We start from the raw sequence: 20,667 nt of genomic DNA, 5'->3' as shown, positions 1-20,667 counted from the left end.
ATCTGCCAAAAAAGTGAAATTTTTAAATTGTATCTCTATTTTCCATTAAATCTTGTGCAACACCTAAAGGGTTAACAAAGTTTGTAAAATCAGTTTTGAATACCTTGAGGGGTGTAGTTTCTTAGATGGGGTCACTTTTATGGAGTTTCTTCTCTAGGGGTGCATCAGGGGGGCTTCAAATGGGACATGGTGTCAAAAAAAACAGTCCAGCAAAATCTGCCTTCCAAAAACCAAACGCCGCACCTTTCACTCTACGCCCCGCTGTGTGGCCGTACAGTAGTTTACGGCCACATATGGGGTGTTTCTGTAAACTGCAGAGTCAGGGCAATAAAGATACAGTCTTGTTTGGCTGTTAACCCTTGCTTTGTTAGTGGAAAAAATGGGTTAAAATGCAAAATTAGGCAAAAAAATTAAATTCTCAAATTTCATCCCCATTTGCCAATAACTCTTGTGCAACACCTAAAGGGTTAACGAAGTTTGTAAAATCAGTTTTGAATACCTTGAGGGGTTTAGTTTATAGAATGGGGTCATTTTTGGGCGGTTTCTATTATGTAAGCCTTGCAAAGAGACTTCAGACCTGTAGTGGTCCCTAAAAATTGGATTTCTGAAAAATTTCAAGATTTGCTTCTAAACTTCTAAGCCTTGTAACATCCCCAAAAAATAAAATATCATTCCCAAAATAATTCAAACATGAAGTAGACATATGGGGAATGTAAAGTCATCACAATTTTTGGGGGTATTACTATGTATTACAGAAGTAGAGAAACTGAAACTTTGAAATTTGCTAATTTTTCCAAATTTTTGGTAAATTTGGTATTTTTTTTATGGAAAAAAATAATAATTTTGACTTCATTTTTCAAGTGTCATGAAGTACAATATGTGACGAAAAAACAATCTCAGAACAGCCTGGATAAGTCAAAGCGTTTTAAAGTTATCACCACTTAAAGTGACACTGGTCAGATTTGCAAAAAATGGCCTGGTCCTTAAGGTGAAATAAAGCTGTGTCCCTATGGGGTTAAAGACAACTTTAAAGAAGACCTTTCTCCACTTCCAACATATCTGTTTTATTAAATAATTGTATTTCCCATAAACGTTCTGCAGCGTCTGTTCTCTATGTTGTGTCATTGGTGTTATTCCTATTAGAAGTTTATAGATACATTGCCAACTGGGTATTACCAGGTGGTGTGCCCCTGCATAGTCTGATATGTCCAAACAACTACTTTGAATGGTAACACCTAGGTGGCAATTTATCCATTAACTTCTAACTTCTAAGGAATAATATAGGAACAGGACAATATACAGTTATAAGAACAGATGCTTTAGAAGTGTTATTTACAAGCAAACAGACATGTCATCAGTGCTGGTCCTCTTTAGCCCTTTCACTACCGGAGGTTTTTTTGTTTTTGCGTTTTCATTTTTCTTCCCGATCTTCCTTGAGCCATAACTTTTTTATATTTCCATTCACATAGCTGTTTTAGGGCTTATTTTTTGCGGGACAAGTTGTACTTTCTAATGCCACAATTAATTATGGCATACGATGTAGTGGGAAGCATTTTATTCCCACTGTGTTTTGTTTATGGCAAAATGGACCCATGCCCTTCTTTCTCTGGGTCAGTACGATTACAACTATACCCCATATATGTATTTTTTTTTTATGTCTAAATAGTGTAAAAATATTTTTTTACTTTACATCACTATATTCTGACCCTCATAACCTTTTTATACTTATGTCTACTGAGCTGTATAGGGGCTCATTTTTTTGCAGGGCAATCTGTACTTTTTTTTTTTATACCATTTTGGAGTGTGTGTGACTTCTTGATCACACTTTATTAAATTTTTGGGGGTAAGAGAAGCAATAAAAAAATAGCAAATTAGCCATTTTGTTCCTTTTTTTTCCGTTATGCAATTCACTGCATTGGAAAAATATTTTTAAGTTTGAATAGTACGGGCGGTGATACCCATGATGTTTATATTTTTATTTATTTAGGTATCTGGGGTGACAGGGTGCAGTCCAAGTAGAGGCTGAGGACAAGGTGGAGGATGAGGACATTGACGCATAAATCCCACGATTGGAGGCCGCATTGCCATCACCTGGCCAAGTTGCTGGTGTGCCAGGACTGGAACCAGATTTACTCAGTGGGCTGAAAAGGATATATATTGTCCTTGGCCATAGTTACAGCTCCACACATCAATGGTGGCATGAACTGTTCCAGACACTGACAGGCTCTAGGACTGGCCCATCTTCTGCTCAACATACGTGTACAGGGCTGATACAGCTTTTTTTTTTTTTTTAGAGAAGTAGTGACAGCTTGAGACTCTCCACCTTGGGTGGACACAAGCCATCAGTTCTCTAAAATGTTCAGAGTCCACAATATGGAAAAGAAGGGACTGTAGTACCAGCAACATGGCCAGGTGCGCCTTCAGTTTCTGCACTATTGAATGAGTGCACGTATACTGTTGTCTATTTGCAATCGCCTTGGTGATCAATTGCTGGTGAAACACATGATGAGGAGTAGGAGGAGTAATAGACGAGGGGAAGGAATGATAGTTTCCTTCTGCTGAGGTTGAGGAGCCTTGACTGCTGCAGAAGGCGTGCAGGCTGCTGGGAGATGCAGCAGTTGCTGCATTAGGATGTACCACTATATTAGTGCCACAGTTTTCCCAGGCCACTTTATTGTGATGCTCCATGTGTTGACGCAGGGTCGTGGTGCCAACATTAGCACCCTGACCGCGCTTCAATTTCTGCCCACATACCACCACGCGAACGTCCTCCAGCAACTTGATAAACAATTCCCACACTGCCTAGTATGGCATTTTACCCCCAACACTCTCTCCTGACTGCCTGCCGGTGCCTTTATGAACCCATGCACCGCTAGCTGTTTCCTAACAGGTAGACTCCTAAGTAGCAGACAGTCTACCCCGGGTGTGTTTTGCTCCAGATCTCCCACTGCTTCCACCCTGCTGGCTCATTGGCATGCTGCCACCCTGCTGCTGTCTCAAGGGTCTGCTGCCACCCACACCCCTTGATGATGATGCCCCCTCTTCACCCGGCTCCCAAGTGCAATCGGCTACATTATCATCCGCTAATGTCTATCAGTTATGTCACACTGACCAGTCTCATGGCCACGTCCCTGACCGCTCACAGCATGTGCTCCCACCCGACTGTCATCATCGCTAGTTGCACGCCTAAGGGAGGATGTAGCAGACCTTTCCTCCAAATCTACGCTGGCCTGTATCTGCTGACTGTCCTCACTAAACTTATCCTCACTGACAAGCAGAGCATACCCCGCAGTATGCATTACATCCCAAGCAGAAGGAGCAGCAAAAGAAAGAGACAGCTGCAGGACAGGTGAGAGCACAGAGGTTGTTCCTGAGCCATGCTAACTAAGTGTGGTGTCAGAGGAGCGCACTGATTCCTGGCTGTGTGTATCTGTTGTCAGATGATGTTGAAGAGCGAGTCAACCGTTCCAATACAGCTGGATTATTGGTCAAAATACGACCTCTGGATGACAGTGGCAGCACTGGCCTGTTGCTGCAGCTGCTGCTACCACCACTCCTTCTTCTGCTGCTACTTGTGACGGCTACAGTAACATTTTTGCCACTGCCTGTTCCTTTTGAGGGCCCAGGCAACTATCTGTTGGCCATAGTGTACAGTAACTGAATCAGTAATGCAACAGATGAAGTATGGATGGCGCAGCAGATGGACTAGGAAAACACACCTATATATTACACAGCCTGTTGACAATGATGCACAGTACGTCTATGTATAACTAAACAGTTTAATTATTAACCCCACAGCGCTATTTGACATGTATGCTCGTCATGGAGCACTGCTACTTGGCGCTCCATGACGAGTATACACGTCATGGCATTAAACTGACTGTCACCGTGTCTGCAGACATGGTGACAGCACTGAGACCCCGGCTGTTACACACAGCCAGGGATCTCAGCTATCTGGCCCGGGACCAATGAGGGCAGTCCCAGGCCGGCGATCGCTCTGATTGGCTAGTCTGCCAATGGGCATCAGAACCTTGTTATATATGTATATGTGTGTGTGTATATATATATATATATATATATATATATATATATTTATAAAATAATGTTATTTAACAGTCCCCCCCCCCCCCCCCCCCCCCCCACCGCAGCTCCTGATCTGCTCCCCTAATTTCAGGATGGCCAAGCGGGCGGGGGCGCGTGATCCCCCGCCCCCCTTTCCCCCCATTTTCAGGATGGCCAGAGCGGTTAGCAGAGTGTCAGCACACAGCTGACACTCTGCTTGAAATGACTGACATCGGTGTTGGGACCGATGGCAGTCGTTTAACCCCTTCCATGCCACGGGGACCACTGTATGGTAAGGGTTAACAGGGAGGGAGCTCCCTCTCCCATGGGGCCACTGCTGTGCAGCTGCAGTGACCCCATGCTTGACGGGTTCACAGAGGGAGAGGGCTCCCTCCCCCATCGGGCACTGCACTGTTGTGGCAGCGGTCCCGATGGTTACAATGGCAACCGGACACCTTCACATGGTATAGCTATGGTATAGCTGCTAAGCCTGATCAGCCTCCTGCTAAAGGCAGGAGGCTGATCAAGCTGTGTAAAGTCACAATACACTGCAGTACACTATATAGTACACTATTCTAAAACCAAGTGGGTCTGGGTAAAAAAAAAGTGGAAAAAAAAGTAAAAAAAAAAAATCTAATTGCTTCTTATAGCCGCACATTAATTGATTAAACATTAAAAGAATAAATATAAAAAAGAAGAAAAGAAATGAATCGCCCATCCAGCTACTATGCTTTGATCTCATCCCTGCTGCTTTAGCAGAAGACAGCACTAAATAGCGCATGTGTACCGCCTCCTATGCTACATGCTAAATGAGGCATTAGTGTGCATTTTGATCAAAAGGCATAAGCCCACTCACCACGGCAAGGTTGTCTCTATGAGTGGGTCTTAACCTAAAATTGGCCCGGCGCTGCGGCGGGATCCAGCAGCCAAACAGCACCCCTGCTACCTGACTATGCCATACCTAGCACTGGGCCCCACCAACCAGCCAGAAAAACAGCACAGTGGCCCCCGTGCAGCACCGCACCATGTGAACAGTTGTCAAAGTTCACCTTACCTGAAGCTCCCAGGAACACCGACTGAGAGCATGTAGATTAATTTAACCCCTACTGCAGAATACTAGGCTAATTAAAAGTAGCTGAATGTGCGATTCATTTCTTTTCTTCTTTTATATATATATATATATATATATATATATATACACACACACAGAGATTCTGTCTATGGATCAGCACTCCTTCCATTTGGCCAGGTGATTTTAATTAGCCTAGTATTCTGCAGTAGGGGTTAAATTAACCTACCATGCTCTGTCGGTGTTCCTGGGAGCTTCAGGTAAGGTGAACTTTGACAACTGTTCACATGGTGCGGTGCTGCACGGGGGCCACTGTGCTGTTTTTCTGGCTGGTTGGTGGGGCCCAGTGCTAGGTATGGCATAGTCATGTAGCAGGGGTGCTGTTTGGCTGCTGGGTCCCGCCGCAGCGCCAGTGGTCGCCGTGCAGCGCCGCGCCAAATTTTAGGTTAGGACCCACTCATAGAGACAACCTTGGCGTGGTGAGTGGGCTTATGCCTTTTGATCAAAATGTACACTAATGCCTCATTTAGCATGTAGCATAGGAGGCGGTACACATGCGCTATTTAGTGCTGTCTTCTGCTAAAGCAGCAGGGATGAGATCAAAGCATAGTAGCTGGATTTGCGATTCATTTCTTTTCTTCTTTTTTATATATTAAAAAAATTAAATATACTATACATGTTTGATATCACCGCGTTCGTAACTACCTGATCTATGAAAGGGTCATGTTACTTTCATCACAGGGTAAACGCCATAAAAAAAAGAAAAAATGATGGAATTAAACTTTTTGCCCACCACTAGGGATGAGCGAACCCGAACTGTATAGTTCGTGTTCGTACCGAATTTTGGGGTGTCCGTGACACGGACCCGAACATTTTCGTAAAAGTTCGGGTTCGGTGTTCGGCGCTTTCTTGGCGCTTTTTGAAAGGCTGCAAAGCAGCCAATCAACAAGCGTCATACTACTTGCCCCAAGAGGCCTCAACAGTGTGGTTATTTTTTGGCCATATACTACATCAGGTGCAGGCTGAGCCTGTGTCACCCAAGTGCATTTAACCATCAACAGTGTGGTTATTTTTTGGCCATATACTACATCAGGTGCAGGCTGAGCCTGTGTCACCCAAGTGCATTTAACCATCAACAGTGTGGTTAATTTTTGGCCATATACTACATCAGGTGCAGGCTGAGCCTGTGTCACCCAAGTGCATTTAACCATCAACAGTGTGGTTAATTTTTGGCCATATACTACATCAGGTGCAGGCTGAGCCTGTGTCACCCAAGTGCATTTAACCATCAATAGTGTGGTTATTTTTTGGCCATATACTACATCAGGGGCAAGTTGAGCCTGTCACCCAGCGCCTAAAAAATAGACCTGACATTTATATTCCTCCAAATCAGTACTGTTTTAGCTGGTCAAGTTATTTGTAGTGTTGTGCATTTTCATACGTATACAATATTATCTAATGACATTATAATCAAAATGAATGCTCATCTCATTGCCTTTAAGAATAAGATCAGTTTGAACCATAGTTATATTATGTGGCTGAAAAAGCCAAGATGAGTTCATGGCAAGTTCAGTCTATATAAAAAAAATAAATAATTGGGAACATAAATGGACATTGTATTTAAAAAGTTATTACTAAAGATATGAGACCATCTGGTAAGGAGTAAGTCAACTCCCTAAGACATGTCTGTCTAGAGGGAACATGGTTACTTGATAAGGACTCATGTCCTTGGAGCACACCTTCTGTATGAGCTTCAATTTATATATTCATAATTATATATATATATCTATATATCTCTGCATGGTATATTTAGTTTACAACATATGTTAATCAATAATTCATATAATGTGTTATCTATGTGTAACAATGTATCGATTTATATATATGTCATACTATGTATTTACCATTTAGAAGGTATTGTAGAAGATACAAAAACAAGTAAGTTTAAGTTAATTGGATTTCAAAACAATAGTTATTCATGGGAGTACATAAATGTAATGTACAAGTTCCGATGCCAAGCATCAAAGCCGCTACATAAAATTTTCATCAAGTCAACCCATATTTCAAAAAGATAGGAGAAGACAGTCAACTCCAACAAGCTCAGGATATAGGTAATTAAAAGTGTAAGGAAAAGACCTTCCTCAATGATTTATGGTAAGGAAAGGTCAACAAAGTTCATGTGAACATATTATTAGATATTTAATTTTAATGCTTAAAAGTTGTGATGTTCACCTACAGTACCGCAGTGCCATCTGGAGGCAGATGGGCAACATTATATTATTTCATTATTTGTTCTAATACCATATTAGGAGTTGAGATAACGTCATGAGGTTATTAGCATACGAATACACCCACCTTACCTGATTGGGAATCCCTAATCTAAAGGGGATGATTCTTAGATAAAGGGGGGAATAATTATTCGTGTGCGGAATAGCATGGGGAGAGGGTTCAAGAGAAAAGAAAGCTAGCTAGTGGAGGAGAAGTTGAAGTCTATCAAGATGGAAGTCATAATGAGATGCGCTATGATGGACCACCCAGCTTTCCTAGGAGCAGAAGTGAGATTCCTGCTAGGACTTGGTAAGAGACACAGAAAATGATATTTCATTTTATTAAGACTAATTTGATAGTGTGGGTGAAATTATACCATCTAGATTGGCGAATAAATAAATGATTAAATAAATTGATCATCTCCATATTGAGATGTAGTCTTAGGATATTGTGAGGCTTCATTCTACCTGCAGAAGAATCTAGACTCATAATCTAGCAAAGCATTAAATGATTGCTTTTATATATATATATTGAAAGAACATTCTTCGCCGAGCTAAGTGATGGATTCCCACTGGAAGGACTTATTTCAAATCCTTTCCATTTAAGATCCTAGATCCCTGTTATTTGTCTTAATAGTCTTAGCAAAGTTATATGTGTGAAAATAGTCCAGGATGGGGTGGAAGGATACAGTTATCTCTTCTAAGTTATATCCTTGGATGGATTTGCCCATGCCTGAAGTCATGTGATGTGTAGTTGGTTAGGGGGAGACAGAATGTATTTAGCATTCTATATTAATGTCTAGGATTAGACATGCCCATCCTGATATCATGAGGTTTTCTCTGAACAGAAGTAATGTATATAACTTATGTTCATATTTTGATATCCTAACCTAATAAGAGCTTGTGTATAATGTGACAAGTTATTTCCACTTACATGTATTGTTAAGCTTGTAATGCTTTATATTAACGCTATATACAGGGAGTGCAGAATTATTAGGCAAGTTGTATTTTTGAGGATTAATTTTATTATTGAACAACAACCATGTTCTCAATGAACCCAAAAAACTCATTAATATCAAAGCTGAATATTTTTGGAAGTAGTTTTTAGTTTTAGCTATTTTAGGGGGATATCTGTGTGTGCAGGTGACTATTACTGTGCATAATTATTAGGCAACTTAACAAAAAACAAATATATACCCATTTCAATTATTTATTTTTACCAGTGAAACCAATATAACATCTCAACATTCACAAATATACATTTCTGACATTCAAAAACAAAAACAAATCAGTGACCAATATAGCCACCTTTCTTTGCAAGGACACTCAAAAGCCTGCCATCCATGGATTCTGTCAGTGTTTTGATCTGTTCACCATCAACATTGCGTGCAGCAGCAACCACAGCCTCCCAGACACTGTTCAGAGAGGTGTACTGTTTTCCCTCCTTGTAAATCTCACATTTGATGATGGACCACAGGTTCTCAATGGGGTTCAGATCAGGTGAACAAGGAGGCCATGTCATTAGATTTTCTTCTTTTATACCCTTTCTTGCCAGCCACGCTGTGGAGTACTTGGACGCGTGTGATGGAGCATTGTCCTGCATGAAAATCATGTTTTTCTTGAAGGATGCAGACTTCTTCCTGTACCACTGCTTGAAGAAGGTGTCTTCCAGAAACTGGCAGTAGGACTGGGAGTTGAGCTTGACTCCATCCTCAACCCGAAAAGGCCCCACAAGCTCATCTTTGATGATACCAGCCCAAACCAGTATTCCACCTCCACCTTGCTGGCGTCTGAGTCGGACTGGAGCTCTCTGCCCTTTACCAATCCAGCCACGGGCCCATCCATCTGGCCCATCAAGACTCACTCTCATTTCATCAGTCCATAAAACCTTAGAAAAATCAGTCTTGACGTTTCAGCTTGTGTGTCTTGTTCAGTGGTGGTCGTCTTTCAGCCTTTCTTACCTTGGCCATGTCTCTGAGTATTGCACACCTTGTGCTTTTGGGCACTCCAGTGATGTTGCAGCTCTGAAATATGGCCAAACTGGTGGCAAGTGGCATCTTGGCAGCTGCACGCTTGACTTTTCTCAGTTCATGGGCAGTTATTTTGCGCCTTGGTTTTTCCACGCGCTTCTTGCGACCCTGTTGACTATTTTGAATGAAACGCTTGATTGTTCGATGATCACGCTTCAGAAGCTTTGCAATTTTAAGAGTGCTGCATCCCTCTGCAAGATATCTCACTATTTTTGACTTTTCTGAGCCTGTCAAGTCCTTCTTTTGACCCATTTTGCCAAAGGAAAGGAAGTTGCCTAATAATTATGCACACCTAATATTGGGTGTTGATGTCATTAGACCACACCCCTTCTCATTACAGAGATGCACATCACCTAATATGCTTAATTGGTAGTAGGCTTTCGAGCCTATACAGCTTGGAGTAAGACAACATGCATAAAGAGGATGATGTGGTCAAAATACTCATTTGCCTAATAATTCTGCACGCAGTGTATATTCATTAGCATGTATCATTGTGTTTATTTACTTATATATGTTTATAATCTTGTAACCAATAAATCTGCATATTTTTATAATACCTGTGTATTATTGTATAATGCAGAACTACATTTTATCATTAACGTCATCTCACGTCAAAAAGAGCTTATTTATCTGAGGAAATAGTCGGACTCAGATGTGAATTGTATCGATTAGGTTGTCTACAATTCACCAGGTCATGATTTTAAGAATTTATGACAATTTTTATAAATTTTATATTTTTTTGGTTAATTATTTTTATGACCATAATTAATAATTCTTAATTGAATTATTACCCCCCGACAGTAGTGACCGTAAAAGCACAGTTTTTGTTCTGGGTTGAAAAACTATTCCAAAATTTGCAATTCTCAAAATAAGTAGTTTATGCTATATCAGGCCTACTTTAAATCTATCCCAAAAAGGATATCTTAGATTCAAGGTGCTGATAGTGTCATTCAGAAAAACTTAACACACACGCTACCGTGCAGATACAAGTCTAATTCTGTGATTAAACGTATACCTGTCACACAGCGCAAAAAAAATAGGCCTCACATTTCTATTCAACCAAAGCTGTACTGTTTTAGCTAGTCAAATTATTTGTAGTGACCGTAAAAGCACAGGTTTTTGTTCTGGGTTGAAAAACTATTCCAAAATTTGCCATTTTCAAAATTGTGGTGAACGGGAACAATGAGGAAAACATCTAATAAGGGACGCGGACGTGGACATGGTCGTGGTGGTGTTAGTGGACCCTCTAGTGCTGGGAGAGGACGTGGCCGTTCTGCCACAGCCACACGTCCTAGTGAACCAACTACCTCAGGTCCCAGTAGCCAGCAGAATTTACAGCGATATTTGGTGGGGCCCAATGCCGTTCTAAGGATGGTAAGGCCTGAGCAGGTACAGGCATTAGTCAATTGGGTGGCCGACAGTGGATCCAGCACGTTCACATTATCTCCCACCCAGTCTTCTGCAGAAAGCGCACAGATGGCGCATGAAAACCAAGCCCATCAATCTGTCACATCACCCCTATGCATATCAGGGAAACTGTCTGAGACTCAAGTTATGCAGCAGTCTCTTATGCTGTTTGAAGACTCTGCTGCCAGGGTTTCCCAAGGGCATCCACCTAGCCCTTCCCCAGGGGTGGAAGAGATAGAATGCACTAACGCACAACCACTTATTTTTCCTGATGATGAGGACATGGGAATACCACCTCAGCACGTCTCTGATGATGACGAAACACAGGTGCCAACTGCTGCGTCTTTCTGCAGTGTGCAGACTGAACAGGAGGTCAGGGATCAAGACTGGGTGGAAGACGATGCAGGGGACGATGAGGTCCTAGACCCCACATGGAATGAAGGTCGTGCCACTGACTTTCACAGTTCGGAGGAAGAGGCAGTGGTGAGACCGAGCCAACAGCGTAGCAAAAGAGGGAGCAGTGGGCAAAATCAGAACACCCGCCGCCAAGAGACTCCGCCTGCTACTGACCACCGCCATCTGGGACCGAGCACCCCAAAGGCAGCTTCAAGGAGTTCCCTGGCATGGCACTTCTTCAAACAATGCGCTGACGACAAGACCCGAGTGGTTTGCACGCTGTGCCATCAGAGCCTGAAGCGAGGCATTAACGTTCTGAACCTTAGCACAACCTGCATGACCAGGCACCTGCATGCAAAGCATGAACTGCAGTGGAGTAAACACCTTAAAAACAAGGAAGTCACTCAGGCTCCCCCTGCTACCTCTTCTGCTGCTGCCGCCTCGGCCTCTTCTGCTGCTGCCGCCGCCTCGGCCTCTTCTGCTGCTGCTGCCGCCGCCTCGGCCTCTTCTGCTGCTGCCGCCGCCGCCTCGGCCTCTTCTGCTGCTGCCGCCGCCTCGGCCTCTTCCTCCTCCTCTGGAGGAACGTTGGCACCTGCCGCCCAGCAAACATGGGATGTACCACCAACACCACCACCTGCGTCACCAAGCATCTCAACCATGTCACACGGCAGCGTTCAGCTCTCCATCTCACAAACATTTGAGAGAAAGCGTAAATTCCCACCTAGCCACCCTCGATCCCTGGCCCTGAATGCCAGCATTTCTAAACTACTGGCCTATGAAATGCTGTCATTTAGGCTGGTGGACACACACAGCTTCAAACAGCTCATGTCGCTTGCTGTCCCACTGTATGTTGTTCCCAGCCGGCACTACTTCTCCAAGAGAGCCGTGCCTTCCCTGCACAACCAAGTGTCCGATTAAATCAAGTGTGCACTGCGCAACGCCATCTGTGGCAAGGTCCACCTAACCACAGATACGTGGACCAGTAAGCACGGCCAGGGACGCTATATCTCCCTAACTGCACACTGGGTAAATGTAGTGGCGGCTGGGCCCCAGGCGGAGAGCTGTTTGGCGCACGTCCTTCCTCCGCCAAGGATGGCAGGGCAACATTCTTTGCCTCCTGTCTCCTCCTCCTCCTACTCAGCTTCCTCCTCCTCTTCTTCCACCTGCTCATCCAGTCAGCCACACACCTTCACCACCAACTTCAGCACAGCCCGGGGTAAACGTCAGCAGGCCGTTCTGAAACTCATATGTTTGGGGGACAGGCCCCACACCGCACAGGAGTTGTGGCGGGGTATAGAACAACAGACCGACGAGTAGTTGCTGCCGGTGAGCCTCAAGCCCGGCCTGGTGGTGTGCGATAATGGTTGAAATCTCGTTGCAGCTCTGGGACTAGCCGGTTTGACGCACATCCCTTGCCTGGCGCATGTGCTGAATTTGGTGGTGCAGAAGTTCATTCGCAACTACCCCGACATGTCAGAGCTGCTGCATAAAGTGCGGGCCGTCTGTTCGCGCTTCCGGCGTTCACACCCTGCCGCTGCTCGCCTGTCTGCGCTACAGCGTAACTTCGGCCTTCCCGCTCACCGCCTCATATGCGACGTACCCACCAGGTGGAACTCCACCTTGCATATGCTGGACAGACTGTGCGAGCAGCAGCAGGCCATAGTGGAGTTTCAGCTGCAGAACGCACGGGTCAGTCGCACTGCGGATCAGCCCCACTTCACCACCAATGACTGGGCCTCCATGCGAGACCTGTGTGCCCTGTTGCGTTGTTTCGAGTACTCCACCAACATGGCCAGTGGCGATGACGCCGTTATCAGCGTTACAATACCACTTCTATGTCTCCTTGAGAAAACACTTAGGGCGATGATGGAAGAGGAGGTGGCCCAGGAGGAAGAGGGGTCATTTTTAGCACTTTCAGGCCAGTCTCTTCAAAGTGACTCAGAGGGAGGTTTTTTGCAACAGCAGAGGCCAGGTACAAATGTGGCCAGACAGGGCCCACTACTGGAGGACGAGGAGGATGAGGATGAGGAGGAGGTGGAGGAGGTGGAGGAGGATGAGGATGAGGATGAAGCATGTTCACAGCGGGGTGGCACCCAAAGCAGCTCAGGCCCATCACTGGTGCGTGGCTGGGGGGAAACACAGGACGATGACGATACGCCTCCCACAGAGGACAGCTTGTCCTTACCTCTGGGCAGCCTGGCACACATGAGCGACTACATGCTGCAGTGCCTGCGCAACGACAGCAGAGTTGCCCACATTTTAACGTGTGCGGACTACTGGGTTGCCACCCTGCTGGATCCCCGGTACAAAGACAATGTGCCCACCTTACTTCCTACACTGGAACGTGATAGGAAGATGAGCGAGTAGAAGCGCACGTTGGTAGACGCGCTACTGAGAGCATTCCCAAATGTCACGGGAACCAGTGGAAGCCCAAGGCGAAGGCAGAGGAGGAGCAAGAGGTCGCCAACGCAGCTGTTTCACGGCCAGCTCCTCTGAGGGCAGGGTTAGCATGGCAGAGATGTGGAAAAGTTTTGTCACCACGCCACAGCTAACTGCACCACCACCTGATATGGAACGTGTTAGCAGGAGGCAACATTTCACTAACATGGTGGAACAGTACCTGTGCACACCCCTCCATGTACTGACTGATGGTTCGGCCCCATTCAACTTCTAGGTCTCCAAATTGTCCTCGTGGCCAGAGCTAGCCTTTTATGCCTTGGAGGTGCTGGCCTGCCCGGCGGCCAGCGTTTTGTCTGAACGTGTATTCAGCACGGCAGGGGGCGTCATTACAGACAAACGCAGCCGTCTGTCTACAGCCAATGTGGACAAGCTGACGTTCATAAAAATGAACCAGGCATGGATCCCACAGGACCTGTCCATCCCTTGTGCAGATTAGATATTAACTACCTCCCCTTAACAATATATTATTCTACTCCAGGGCACTTCCTCATTCAATCCTATTTTTATTTTCATTTTACCATTATATTGCGGGGCAACCCAAAGTTGAATGAACCTCTCCTCTGTCTGGGTGCCGGGGCCTAAATGTGTGACAGTGGCCTGTTCCAGTGGTGGGTGACGTGAAGCCTGATTCTCTGCTAGGACATGAAGACTGATTCTGTGCTAACATAAGGCCAGATTCTCTGTTACGGGACCTCTCTCCTCTGTCTGGGTGCCGGGGCCTAAATGTGTGACAGTGGCCTGTTCCAGTGGTGGGTGACGTGAAGCCTGATTCTCTGCTATGACATGAAGGCTGATTCTGTGCTGACATAAGGCCAGATTCTCTGTTACGGGACCTCTCTCATCTGTCTGGGTGCCGGGGCCTAAATGTGTGACAGTGGCCTGTTCCAGTGGTGGGTGACGTGAAGCCTGATTCTCTGCTATGACATGAAGACTGATTCTGTGCTGACATGAAGCCAAATTCTCTGCTATGGCACGAAGAGACTGATTCTCTGCTGACATAAAGCCAGATTCTTTGCTATGGCATGAAGAGACTGATTCTCTGCTGACATGAAGCCAGATTCTCTGCTATGGGACCTCTGTCCAATTGATATTGGTTAATTTTTTTTTTTTTTTTAATTAATTTCCCTATCCACATTTGTTTGCAGGGGATTTACCTACATGTTGCTGCCTTTTGCAGCCCTCTAGCTCTTTCCTGGGTTGTTTTACAGCCTTTTTAGTGCCCAAATGTTCGGGTCCCCATTGACTTCAATGGGGTTCGGGACGAAGTTCGGGTCGGGTTCGGATCCCGAACATTTCCGGGAAGTTCGGCCGAACTTCTCGAACATCCAGGTGTTCGCTCAACTCTACCCACCACACTTCCCCAAAAAAGGTATTAAAAGTGATCAAAAAAGTTGGCTGTACTCCAAAATGGTACCAATCAATCTGTCACCTCATCCTGCAAAAAAATGAGCCCTACATGAGACAATCGCCCAAAAAATAAAATAAAAATATGGCTTTCAGAAAATAGAGACACAAAAACATGTTTTTTTCCCTAAAATGCTGTTATTGTGTTAAAGTGAAATAAACAAAAAAAAAGTATACATATTCGGTATTGTCGCATCCGTAACAACCAGCTCTATAAAAATATCACATGGCCTAACCCCTCAGGTGAACACCATAAAAAAATAAAAAGTGTGTCAAAAAAGCCATTTTTTGTCAAAAGTGTAATTCCAAGCGATCAAAAAGTCATACGCACCCCAAAATCATACCAATCAAACTGTCATCTCATTCCTCAAAAAAATTAGACCCTAACTAAGAAAATCAGCGAAAAAATAAAAAAACTATGGCTCTCAGAATATGTAGACACTAAAACCAAAAGTATACATATTAGGTATTGCCGCGTCCATAAGAAACTGCTGTATAGAAATATCACAAACATGACCTAACCCCTCAGGTGAACACCGTAAAAAAAAAATATATGTGTGTAAAAAAAAAAAGCAATTTTTTGTCACCTTACATCACAAAAAGTGTAATACCAAAAAGTCATATGCACCCCAAAATAGTACCAGTCATCTCATACCGAAAAAAGTGAGCTTCTACATAAGACAGTCGCCCAAAAAAACAAAACTATGGCTTTCAGAATATGGAGAAACTAAAAAAAATTTTTTTTTCAAAAATGCTTTATTATGTAAAGCTGAAACGAACAACCAACAAAGTCATGCTGGTGATGTCACGGGCTTAAACTTACAGGCAGTGGAGAGAATTAATTGTCCCAAGCGAGGTGGTGACCACAGGTGTGCTCTCCTTAATAGAGAATCCTACTGGATTTTTTCTATAGATACACGCATACCAAAGAGACTCAATCGCATACAGAATCTAATTTTGCACTACTGATCCCAGCACATGTTGACTTTTTTGTCTTTTACTGGTTTTCTAAAAAAATAAATATTTGCATGTAAGAAGGAGTGGTTACTGCTAATTATCTCCACCTGAGTTGTCCGGCCTCTTTCTATTTAAGACCGGCACTCAGCTTATACTATTGTCATGAGTAAGGATCAGAACCTGATGATCTGAAACGCGTAGCTGTACATGTTGGATTTTATTCTGCACCCATGAAATAAAGATTTTCACGTATTATTACTGCCATCTTAGAAGCTGGATCACTTTCTTCTGTTGCTTTCGTTCACGCCTTGTTCCTGGCGTTTCTTCCGGGCTTCCATTGGTGGTGATTCAGCTGAGCTTCGCCACACTCCATTGTATTTTCCTTTTGCTCCCTGCCATGTTCCCGTACAGCAGTTTACGACCACATATGGGGTATTTCTGTCAACTACAGAATCAAGGCAATAAATATTGAGTTTTGTTTGGCTGTTAACCTTTGCTTTGTTACTGGAAAAAATGGATTAAAATGGAAAATCTGCCCGAAATTCTGAAATTTCATCTACATTTTCCTTTAATTCTTGTGGAACACCTAAAGGCTTAACAAAGTTTGTAAAAAGTTTTGAATACCTTGAGGGGTGTAGTTTCTAAAATGGGGCTATTTTTGGGTGGTTTCTATTATGTAAGCCTCACAAAGTGACTTCAGACCTGTAAAAATAAATTCCCCATTAAGTGTCCTGTCTGACTCAGGAAGAAGTACAACAGCGATTTAAAAAGATTAAAATAGACAAATCGCCAGGACCAGATGGCATACACCCCCGTATCCTAAGGGAATTAAGTAATGTCATAGCCAGACCCTTATTTCTGATATTTGCGGACTCTATACTGACAGGGAATGTCCCACAGAATTGGCGCATAGCAAATGTGGTGCCAATATTCAAATAGGGTCCAAAAACAGAGCATGGAAACTATAGGCCGGTAAGTTTAACATCTGTTGTGGGTAAACTGTTTGAAGGTTTTCTAGGAGATGCTATCTTAAAGCATCACAACGGAAATAAGCAAAAAACGCCATATCAGCATGGCTTCATGAGGGATCGGTCATGCCAAACTAATTTAATCAGTTTCTATGAGGAGGTAAGTTCTAGACTTGACAGCGGCGAATCAATGGATGTCGTATATCTGGACTTCTCCAAAGCATTTGACACTGTACCGCATAAAAGGTTAGTATATAAAATGAGAATGCTCGGACTGGGAGAAAATGTCTGTATGTGGGTAAGTAACTGGCTCAATGATAGAAAACAGAGGGTGGTTATTAATGGTACACACTCAGATTGGGTCACTGTCACTAGTGGAGTACCTCAGGGGTCAGTATTGGGCCCTATTCTCTTCAATATATTTATAATGATCTTGTAGAAGGCTTGCATAGTAAAGTATCAATTTTCGCAGATGACACTAAACTGTGTAAAGTAATTAACACGGAAGAGGACAGTATACTTCTACAGAGGGATCTGGATAGACTGGAGGCTTGGGCAGATAAGTGGCAGATGAGGTTTAACACTGACAAATGTAAGGTTATGCACATGGGAAGGAATAATACAAGTCACCCGTACATACTAAATGGTAAAACACTAGGTAACACTGACATGGAAAAGGATCTAGGAATTTTAATAAACAACAAACTAAGCTGCACAAACCCGTGTCAGGCAGCTGCTGCCAAGTCCAATGAGATAATAGGTTGCATCAAAAGGGGCATAGATGCCCGCGATAAGAACATAGTCCTACCACTTTACAAATCGCTAGTCAGACCACACATGGAGTACTGTGTACAGTTCTGGGCTTCTGTGAACAAGGCAGACATAGCAGAGCTGGAAAGGGTCCAGAGAAGGGCAACTAAAGTAATAGCTGGAATGGGGCAACTACAGTACCTTGAAAGATTATCAAAATTAGGGGTATTTACCTTAGAAAAAAGACGACTGAGGGGAGATCTAATTACTATGTATAAATATATCAGGGGTCAGTACAGAGATCTATCCCATCATCTATTTATCCCCAGGACTGTGACTAGGGGACATCCTCTGCGTCTGGAGGAAAGAAGGTTTGTACACAAACATAGAAGAGGATTCTTTACGTTAAGAGCAGTGAGACTAAGGAACTCTCTGCCTCAGGAGGTGGTAATGGTGAGTACAATAAAGGAATTCAAGAGGGGCCTGGATGTATTTCTGGAGTGTAATAATATTACAGGCTATAGCTACTAGAGAGGAGTCGTTGATCCAGGGAGTTATTCTGATTGCCTGATTGGAGTCGGGAAGGAATTTTTTATTGCCCTAAAGTGGGGAAAATTGGCTTCTACCTCACAGTTTTTTTTTTTTGCCTTCCTCTGGATCAATTTGCAGGATGACAGGCCGAACTGGATGGACAAATGTCTTTTTTCGGCCTTATGTACTATGTTACTAGACCTGAACTGGTCCTTAAAAAGTGGGTTTTGGAAATTTTCTGAAAAATTGAAAGATTTACTTCTAAGTAGAGTTGAGCGAACACCTGGATGTTCGAGTTCGAGAAGTTCGGCCGAACTTCCCGGAAATGTTCGGGATCCGAACCCGACCCGAACTTCGTCCCGAACCCGAACCCCATTGAAGTCAATGGGGACCCGAACTTTTGGGCACTAAAAAGGCTGTAAAACAGCCCAGGAAAGAGCTAGAGGGCTGCAAAAGGCAGCAACATGTAGGTAAATCCCCTGCAAACAAATGTGGATAGGGAAATGAATAAAAATAAAAATGTAAAAAATAAAAATGAACCAATATCAATTGGACAGAGGTCCCATAGCAGAGAATCTGGCTTCACGTCAGCAGAGAATCAGTCTCTTCATGCCATAGCAGAGAATCTGGCTTCATGTCACCCACCACTGGAACAGGCCACTGTCACATATTTAGGCCCCGGCACCCAGACAGAGGAGAGAGGTCCCGTAACAGAGAATCTGGCCTTATGTCAGCACAGAATCTGTCTTCATGTCATAGCAGAGAATCTGGCTTCATGTCACCCACCACTGGAACAGGCCACTGTCACATATTTAGGCCCAGGCACCCAGGCAGAGGAGAGAGGTCCCGTAACAGAGAATCTGGCCTTATGTCAGCACAGAATCTGTCTTCATGTCATAGCAGAGAATCAGGCTTCACGTCACCCACCACTGGAACAGGCCACTGTCACACATTTAGGCCCAGGCAGAGGAGAGAGGTCCCGTAACAGAGAATCTGGCCTTATGTCAGCGCAGAATCTGTCTTCATGTCATAGCAGAGAATCAGGCTTCACGTCACCCACCACTGGAACAGGCCACTGTCACATATTTAGGCCCAGGCACCCAGGCAGAGGAGAGAGGTCCCGTAACAGAGAATCTGGCCTTATGTCAGCACAGAATCTGTCTTCATGTCATAGCAGAGAATCAGGCTTCACGTCACCCACCACTGGAACAGGCCACTCACACATTTAGACCCAGGCAGAGGAGAGAGGTCCCGTAACAGAGAATCTGGCCTTAGGTCAGCGCAGAATCAGTCTTCATGTCATAGCAGAGAATCAGGCTTCACGTCACCCACCACTGGAACAGGCCACTGTCACACATTTAGGCCCAGGCAGAGGAGAGAGGTCCCGTAACAGAGAATCTGGCCTTATGTCAGCGCAGAATCAGGCTTCACGTCACCCACCACTGGAACAGGCCACTGTCACATATTTAGGCCCAGGCACCCAGGCAGAGGAGAGAGGTCCCGTAACAGAGAATCTGGCCTTATGTCAGCACAGAATCTGTCTTCATGTCATAGCAGAGAATCAGGCTTCACGTCACCCACCACTGGAACAGGCCACTGTCACATATTTAGGCCCAGGCACCCAGGCAGAGGAGAGAGGTCCCGTAACAGAGAATCTGGCCTTATGTCAGCGCAGAATCAGTCTTCATGTCATAGCAGAGAATCAGGCTTCACGTCACCCACCACTGGAACAGGCCACTGTCACACATTTTTGCCCCGGCACCCAGACAGAGGAGAGGTTCATTCAACTTTGGGTTGCCCCGCAATATAATGGTAAAATTAAATTAAAAATAGTATTGAATGAGGAAGTGCCCTGGAGTAGAATAATATATTGTTAAGGGGAGGTAGTTAATATCTAATCTGCACAAGGGATGGACAGGTCCTGTGGGATCCATGCCTGGTTCATTTTTATGAACTTCAGCTTGTCCACATCGGCTGTAGACAGGCGGCTGCGTTTGTCTGTAATGACGCCCCCTGCCGTGCTGAATACACGTTCAGACAAAACGCTGGCCGCCGGGCAGGCCAGCACCTCCAAGGCATAAAAGGCTAGGTCTGGCCACGTGGACAATTTGGAGACCCAGAAGTTGAATGGGGCCGAACCATCAGTCAGTACGTGGAGGGGTGTGCACAGGTACTGTTCCACCATGTTAGTGAAATGTTGCCTCCTGCTAACACGTTCCGTATCAGGTGGTGGTGCAGTTAGCTGTGGCGTGGTGACAAAACTTTTCCACATCTCTGCCATGCTAACCCTGCCCTCAGAGGAGCTGGCCGTGACACAGCTGCGTTGGCGACCTCTTGCTCCTCCTCTGCCTTCGCCTTGGGCTTCC

Source organism: Bufo bufo, chromosome 10, assembly GCF_905171765.1.
Source record: "Bufo bufo chromosome 10, aBufBuf1.1, whole genome shotgun sequence".
Lineage (NCBI taxonomy): Eukaryota > Metazoa > Chordata > Amphibia > Anura > Bufonidae > Bufo > Bufo bufo.
This window is presented reverse-complemented; position numbering follows the sequence as displayed.